The sequence below is a fragment of the Egretta garzetta genome, unplaced genomic scaffold (genome assembly GCF_000687185.1).
Source record: "Egretta garzetta isolate BGI_Z169 unplaced genomic scaffold, ASM68718v1 scaffold96, whole genome shotgun sequence".
Taxonomy (NCBI): domain Eukaryota; kingdom Metazoa; phylum Chordata; class Aves; order Pelecaniformes; family Ardeidae; genus Egretta; species Egretta garzetta.
The window spans coordinates 514,109-523,329 of record NW_009259965.1 but is presented as its reverse complement, the minus strand read 5'-3'; positions in this window follow the sequence as shown (position 1 = coordinate 523,329).

The following is a 9,221-nucleotide window of genomic DNA, read 5'->3' as shown; positions in this document are numbered from 1 at the left end:
TTTCCAAAGGTTGTGAAATAACTGATCTCCTGGGTGTTCGCAGAAGCACAGCTCTCTCCTGGCTGCATGTGGTCTTCTACTGAAGATCTAGGTATAAAACTAATGCATTCACAAAAGGCCTCTGGGAATGAATGCCTGCAAGGCAAGTATTTGTTAGGAGACAAAACCTTGTTCACTTATTTAAAAATAGGTGGGTTTTCCTCTTTTCTCAGACTATGATACCTTGCTTTTCAGGGTGGGACTAGCTGGCAAAACAAGTCTAACCCAAGAGCCTAGACTACAAGTCCTGGGAAGGAAATGAGGTTTTGCCATAGCTAGTTCCTTACCACCTGTATCCAGAGAGAACATACTGTGGTGCCAACCTTTACTGTCTTTGCTTAGGTGGTAGATAAAGGTAGAAGTCCAGACCCAGTGGAGAAGATAGATATCTGCCATGCATATGTCTCCTGGTGAAGTGTGCAGCCATCAGTTAGTCCCCGTGGCTCTCTAGATTGTGTGTGGAGACAGAGAAGTGCCTCCAAATGGGATTCATGACATCCTCCTCAGAAATGTTAGCCGCAGATAATGGAGGAGAAAATACTGAGGAGTGAGTCTTAATTCCTGTTTGTTTCTAGGAGGGAAGAGCCTTACTTGGTGTCATGGAGAAGCACCTTGTTCCACTCAGGGTGAGTGGCTTGTCCTTCTTTCCTGCAAGTGGGTACCAAGGTCCTTTTTGTGAACTGGCAGAGGAAAATCACCATTTGAAACTAAGCAGATGGCAGGTGTTTTATCCTTTTTGCCAATAATAAGGACTGTTAAAAGCCCTCTTCCATGATGTCAGAGACCCAGATTCAGTTCATGCCTCCTCCAGTGGGGGTTCATGTACATGCTTTCTCACAGCAATGTTGGGACCAACAGGCCATAAACTATTGTGGGGGGAGGGCTGGGGGGAGTATTTTTGGTCTCTGCTATTGAACTGAGCCCATTTTTGCATTTTCACCGTTGTGTCTGTGGACTGATTTACTGTCATTCAGTGCTGAAATAAGCCAAAATGGGTATTTCTGCTTTGGAATGAAAATTTTGATCAAAAATACCCATTGTGTTGCCAAATTTTCATCTTCTAGCATCAGACTGATTTTTAAAAACACTTTTAGGTGGGGAAGTTTTTAAAAGTCTCTGCAGAAAGTGGATTCCTAGACAATAACTACATTTTCAAATTATGGAGAGTCCTAGCGTGTTATTTATGTTATGAGTGAAGTGAAGAACATGTGAGACTCTTCCTTTGTGTCTCATTTCCAGTCCTAGAAGGACAGAATGTATCCTGAAGCAACCTTAACTATCACTGAAGAAAAACAGCTATATACAAACTAATCAGTTCACATTGTTAGCTTCAATGTATGAAAAAAATCTGCAAAGAATGACTGAATTTTAATTTTGTCTGTGAAGTTTAGCTTTGTAAAATTTATGACTGTGGAATTCAATTAAAGTCGCTGGAGTTGAGCCCATAGAGAATTTGACCTCAAAAGAATAAATCTTTCTCAAGGTCTCAATAGACCAGTTTGTTAGGGGGCTGTCAGTTCCTAGAAGTCACTGCATCTGCTCTGGAAAACAGGAATAACTGTAAACAACCCTAGCAGAAGCTTTAAAAAAATATTATTTTCTTTTATGCCTGGATTTTCTGTTTCATTGTGGTGCGAATGTACCCAGCTCTCAATTAGGCAAAATTGCCCTTCTGACTTGGAAAGTGTATTGGGAGGTCTCCAGGTAAAAGGGACGAGATGGCTATTGCTTGGAAGAGGAGGGAAAAGGGATGATATAACTGACTGTGACAAATTTGCTGTGTATTTTTTGTTGTTTTTATCTTAGAAATATGAGGTGCTTAATGAAAGCTGCTTCTCATAGTGCCATGTTTCCGTGCCCTTGGCAGCAGTACAGAGGTCATATCTTCACACAGAACAATTCTTTGGTGACCTCTTTGACACGCTGAGCACAAACACGCTCTTCTTTTCCCTGGGCATGCTGTACTTCTTCTATTCCCACTTGTTTCTTCAATAAACATACTTACTGTGTCAGCTGTAGAGAACAGCCACTGGCCTCATTTCTGAAAGCTGCCTGTGTGGCTGTCTCAATATATCTCATTGAGGAGCCTGGCAATTCAGGAGAGCACTTTTCATTTGAGTGATCCCTTCAATTTCCAGTCTATCACCTTTGGTGATTAGTGGCAGGAATGTGGACAACCCCTGTGGGCAGATGTGACGCAGTAGGTTTAATGTTTTTAATTTTTGACCCTTCCCAGGTGACAGCAGCAAGCCCCTTTTTTGAAGAGATCAGAATGGAATCGTTGTGGTTTTGCTTGAATATTTGAACTTCCTCTGTTTTTTTGGTTTGTAGTTAGGATGAGGTGGCGCTAACAGTTGCTTCTCCTGCTGGATTTTTCTTATGACCGTATGCAGGAATGGACACAATTTCCTCATAAGGTCAGGTTGTTCTAAAAGTCTGTGCAGAGTCATGCAAATGCATATAAATTAATGCAAAAGTGAATCTTTATGTTTCTCAGAGTGTATTGCCTGGTCTTTAACTCTTGTTGGTTGTTAAATTCTGACCCTGGAAGCCCCTAATTCACGTCGTTTTCTCATGTGTTTGATCATCCAACAGCCTCGCAAAGCTATACCTAGCAGCGCGTATTAAAGGTCTGCTAGAAACACAAAGGAGTGGCCAGAGGGCCCTGCAGGAGGTGGCCTGTGGGTCACAGATCAGGTCCAAGGCAAGTGTTGACAGTCAGACTCCTAAAAAGATGTGAAGTTTCAAATTCACCTCTGGGGCAGAAAGCTCTGCCAAGGCCTGGCTGTAAAAGTGGTACATGTAAATAAGCTGATTACGAGACAGTTAGTAGTGATGAAATTCAGCTTGTGCGGTGAGCCAGCCTCTGTACCCCATCACGCTCCCATTAAGTCCTTGTTTTGACTGCTGCATGCACCGGTGAAAAGACATTTCACCCACAGCAAAGACCATATATACACACCGAGATTTGGTCTGTGATGCTGTCAGAGTCCAATATTCTCTGACCAGGCTCCTTCAGATATTCCACGAGGAGGGTTTAAGGTTTAATATTGAATTGACTTCTTTGATATATTTGGCTTTGCACGTGATGTTGATTTAGAAGAGTGCTAGTAGCAATGTACTGAAGGCACACCACAAGCATGGTATCGCAATAGTGATATACAGTGGAATCACAACGCAACGCGATTCCCGGTCTCTGCATGCTCCATTGTCACCATGCAGGGTGTCCCCAGTCGCCCAGCCTGTTTGGTGCCGCGCTTTGCTGCACGCACAACGCAATAGTGATATACAGTGGAATCACAACGCAAATGCGATTCCCGGTCTCTGCATGCTCCACTGTCACCATGCAGGGTGTCCCCAGTCACCCAGCCTGTTTGGTGCTGCGCTTTGCTGCACGCACAGCCTGGCCTTTCAGGCCCATGATGTGCTGCACAAATCCCTTGGCTACAGGATAAACTTTTCAGTTAATTGTAGTGGCAGAGCCTGCAGGCAGCTCCCTCTTGGCAGGGGTGATTGGGCCTCCTGCGTGTCCCTGCCCTTATCTAGGTGTGCAGCAGCAAGTTCTCACGTGCTCATTCTTTCTGCTTGGCAGTGGAAATGATGAATAGAGTTGTATCTTGTAAGAAAATCCTATAGTAGCTCCAATGACCGAAATGGGGGAATATCTCCTCTACGGAAGGTGTCTACATGCTGCGCATGGGTCGGAGGCCCATTTGGTGCTAAACCACCTGTGGATCCCACCAGCTAACAGGACGTAAGACTATCAATACCATTCTCTCCTTATAGAGTTAGCTATGATAAATAGCATTTTAAATGATACCTTAGAGAGTCCGTGTGCCTTTTTTTACTGTTGTCATAATGGACCTGGACCTCCTGGTGTAAAACAGGATGAATGGCTGGGTGCCTGCAAATTTAATAATTGTTATTATTACTATTATTACTGCCCAGGCTTTTCTAGTCCTATTTGGACTTTCACACACTGAACTTAGGAATTTGAAGCAGTAACATTAGAGCATTTAATGGTTTCATTTTTCATCATTATACTAAAACTAATAACCTAATCATAAGCAGTAGGCAAGCATACCCAACAGTTATAACACTGGATAAACATACCTCAGTTTATAAAAGAATTAAGCATGTCTCAGGGAATTAAAAAAAAGACATTATTGGACAAGGTTTCTCTGTGAGTCTGGAACTTACTGAGAGAGCCAAGTTGATTAAACCAGACCTGCTTCTGGCATTCAAGCTCCTGTTGAACTTCTAAGAAACAGGTGGGCACTTTGTGGGTTTGCCTGCTGCACATGCATGTGCTCAAAAAGCCATCAAATACATTCAGAGAATGTATTCAGAGAAGTCCATCAAGGACTACTAGAGCAGGTACGACATCTGGCTCAAGAAGTCTCTAAGGCCTGAGATGACAGCAACTGAGAGAGTATTTCAGAAGAATTACTCGTGTGTGGTAACCCCGTCCTGACAGCCATCTCATAGACATCTGCTCCTACCGGTGTTTGGACAGAAGACACCTCCACCTCCTGTCTGATCCAGTACATCTGTTAGTTCTTTTGTATTAATCTTGGGAAACCAGGGTTGAATTATTGAGGTGAAGAAACAGAAGCAAACTGAAAAATACGGTATTAAAGTATGCATAGGCATGCTCCCAAAATACAGTTAACCTTGCTCAGCAGATAGAAGTCAAAACGAAAATGCTTGACTGGCAGCCTCTGACATGTAAAACTTTGCATATGCAGGTTGATGTAAAAAGCTGTATACATACAGTACAAGATGAAACTAATTTGTTCTTGGCAAATAACATGGCTTGGAAAACATAGAGAAGTTATTTGTTTTCCTGTGGGTGATAATCATTTGCGCTGATGTGAAGCAACCCCAGGGAGGTCAGCTTCTGTGCTCATGGATCTTAATCAAAGTCAGCTGGACCATGAGCACGTGCAGTTTCATGGAGCCCCGTTTCAGTTTTATGATGATTAATGCCTTTTGTCGCAGTTCTGTCCTGTATGCTGGCCAATGAAGGCTGCACCGTTCTTGGCACCATGCCTCTTCCATTTCAGAGAGAATCCCTTCCTCAGAGAGCTCACAGGACAGACCATGACTGGGGGAAGATCAGAGGACAGTGCCCTGTCTGTGGTCACAGAGCATTCAATGTGCACATACACTTTTTTAAGGAAAGGATTCTTTTGTCCGGAATTTATTTAGAGGAATCTGCCACTACTGGTAGAAGGAAACATTTTGGAGAGAGTTCTTATATGTGTGAGTCATCTGAGGAGGAAAACCATTTTGCCAGAACAGCACAAGCAGCGGGGAGAGCTGCAAAAAACTGAGTGAGGAGCAAAGCAAGACAGGTAAGAAGGATGACTGTTGTGCTGAGGGGCCGAAAGGTGGATTTGGCTCTGGAGAAGGAATGGTGGGACAGGATACTGTTAGGATACCTGACCTGGGGAGACAGAGGAAGAAATGAAGACCCAGGGAGACTGACACCGGCTTTCAGTGTTCATATGAAATTATTGCCCTTCTTATTTTGTGCTTATATAGCTGTGATGGCCAAGCAAGTAACTGCAGTGTTTAAGAGAGACAGTGCTCTTGGGTGTGGCTGGTCCATACATCAGCTGCCTTTAATGTGCCTTGCTTTACTGTGCATGTACAACGAATCCTGTGGTTGACAGGGCCTATTGCTTAGGACTGACATAGCAGACTCAAGTTGCCCACAGGACCTGTCACTTAAATTTTGTATTGTCTTTGGCACTCATACTTACACCCAGGCCTGACTCAAGGCACAAACCTGCCTGACATAAGCCGGGGGCGCTGCCTTGAGAGGGTCCATAAACCCATCAGCCCATGCTAAAACGGTGTGTGTGATGTGCCCTTGTGCAGGTCATAAATATTCAGGACACCAAAATGGAGACAAAAGGAATGAACAAAGGGAAAAATCACAGCTATACCAAAACTGGGTGCATTTTTCCCATCAGGTGTATTATTTACCATTACTATCATGAAGCGGAGAGATGGTACTGTACTTGTGACTGCAAAGGCAAATGACGGTAAGGAAACACGGTGAAGATTGTAGGAACATCCCAATCAACATGCACCTCATGCCCTCCACCAGACCCAGCTTTGCACTCCAGTTAGGAAGAAGTTCTTTTCCCCCATACTGGATAAAAAAAAAAAAAAAGCTTTTCATTCTGTTTGAATCAAAGCCGTGATTTTAGTAAGCCCTCTATATTTATTCAGTTGATGAACAAACAAGCTATTTAGTGCAGGCTGTTTTCAAGCAGAAACTACATAAGGGTGAGTCTGCAAATTAGAAATGGTTGTTGTGATCACTATGGCAGGGATCATTCTACTCCTTCCCGAGCTGGTTGTTTTCTCCCACAGGCTTCTTGTTCTGTACAACTGACTTAATGGCTATAATTGCATTTCTGAGCCTATGAACGACCCCAAACGATTGCTGCTTTAATGCTAGTTTATAGAAAGTGACAAAAAGAACTTAGGACATTGACTCAGAGTTACTGAAGCAAAGCAGCAGTGAATAACAATACTGGCAGGTGGACTTGGAAGGAGTTGTAATAGCACTTCTTTCATCCACAGATCTTGCGTTCAAGGAGATAACCTGACCTGCATGGAATTGCAATGGACAAGATTTTATCTAGGAATTTTAGAGTTACTCAGCCAATTTCGTCCATTCCTGGAAGAGCACAAAAAGGTGATAGAAATGTTGCTACAAAGACTACTTCGTACTTCTTTTGAAAACACAGGGGATGAATCTCTTCTTCTGAACTAGCAATTTGTCAGCAATTACTTCTGAACCATGAAAAGTGGAACATTATTCATTTAGAGTTGTTAGCCTCACAGAAATATTCCATGTTGTGCAGTTTTTCACATCACAATTTTTAAAGGATTAAGTCTCAAGCAGTAGTTTCTGGAATTTATCCCCATTCACTGGCAATGGTGCATTTCTTTGAGAACAACAGTGAATTTCTTGTAAGGGTGTGCTATTTCTTTATCAGATTCCTGTGGTCGGTTTTATGACAATGGAATATATATGTCAGGACATAACATATGTTTGCAGGCATGGCTAAAAAGAATCAAATGAGTTTGCTGTAAAGCCCTGTGAGCTTGGCTTGCAGCTTAAGGGCAGGGAGCAAGAGGGATGGGAGCAGTCACTGTTACTCTCGGAGAGGTCCTCTCCTTCCAGCAGGGTAGCATGGCTGGCCCACACCCTCTCCTGCCACGGCAGCTAGTTTGGCTTTCCAAAACTCGGGTGTAGCAAAATAGACAAAAGGCTGTCTTTTTCTGCTGTCCCAGCAATCTGCTGCCCTAATTACGTGCTTGTTTTGCCAGTGCCTACAATTTGTCCTGGCTCATAGCCACGTGATCAAGGCTGTCCCTGAGGGGTTTTAATTGATTAAGCAGCTCTTGATTCTTTGGACAAGAAGATGCAAGGTATAAATCTTTAAGTCTCAGGAAAGGAAATAAATAGATTAGAAAGTGTTCTGGTTCAGCTTCAGAATTGAATTTTTATTTGTTTCAAAACCTCACAAGAAGAAGATGTGGACCAGGAAACTGTTACTAACACAGAGTCATTGTATGAGACAGAACATTCAGAAACTGAATCTAAGACACATCATTAGCTTTAGGGCTGTGGTAAAGGAATAAAAACATAAACCAACAAGTAGCTGTCTAAGCTGTGACACTAAGAAGCCGACAGTGAAAATCCAAAAGCGAAAAGACAATGTCTATATCCAGACGTTATTCAAAAGAAAGAGGGACAGACTGAGTTTCTCATGCCATAGATGTGGGTTTGCTTTATGGGGTTTTTTTTTGTCGGTGATGATAGAAAACTATAGGGCAGAAGATGCTTTTAAAGATGACTAAAAGTTACTTTTGCAACTGCGTAAAAGAAACAAAAAGCTGCATCCTTGATCTCTGAGGAGAATCACATCTGAACATTCTTCAAAATGTAGATTTCAGATGTGGTTTGTGGCCTCCTTGCTTGAAAACCTAGGGGGCTATCTTCCTACATTTGGCAATTAACAAGGTCTTCTGCTATAATCATAGAATCATAGACAAGTTTAGGTTGGAAAAGACCTTTAAGATCATAGAGTCCAACTGTTAACCTAACACTGGCATCCCACCACTAAACCATGTCCCTAAGCACCACATCTACCCATCTTTTAAATACCTCCAGCGATGGGGACTCCACCACTTCCCTGGGCAGCCCGTTCCAATGCTTCACAACCCTTTCGGTGAAGAAATTTTTCCTAATGTCCAATCTAAACCTCTCCTGGCACAACTTGAGGCCATTTCTTCTCATCCTGTCGCTTGTTACTTGGCAGAAGAGACCAACCCCTACCTGGCTACAGCCTCCTTTCAGGCAGTTGTAGAGGGCGATAAAAGCCTCCCCTTAGCCTCCTCTTCTCCAGGCTAAATAACCCCAGTTCCCTTAGCCGCTCCTTGTAAGACTTGTGCTTTACACCTTTCACCAGCACCGTTGCTCTTCTTTGGATGCATAATATGTAGAATGTTTGTCTGAAACAAATAGAGAAAGTGCTTTTTGACTTGGTATAAAATGCTGGTCACAAAAATGGCCTAGAAACTTTATTTAAATGTCCTGACTCCTGCTGGCCCAGAGAGTCCCAAATTCTTTAGATAGCTCTGTCTGCATTGCCAGTTGTCACAGTTGATCCTGTGGTAAAGAGGTAAACATGAAGACAAGAGGTCTTTGGGAGCAGAAACCTAGTGAATGAGGGGCCTTTGTCAACACTGATGAGAAGTCTTGGGAAGAAAGCGTCCAGGAAGATTGATGAAAGTGATGAACTGAGCATCACACCCATCTACTGCCATCAACACAAATGGTGAAAAAAGCAGTGAAAGCTTAGGAGGAATAATAGAAGCCCTTTGTTTAATGCACCTTGCAAAGAATGCACGGAAATGGGGGATGGATCTTGGTCCTGCGAGCTGGCAAAGGTACCATGCAAGAAACCAGACTCATCTTATTGCAGCCACCAGTGTCTTCTTACCTCCATTTTTATATTAACATTTCTCTCCATTTCACCCCATTGCCGTCTCTTCAGAGGATATTTTGAGGCCTCTTAATATTCCAGCATCAAATGCTGTATGAGCATTACACAAGGAGCAGATGCAGTTCTGTGGTCTCTTGAGATATACAA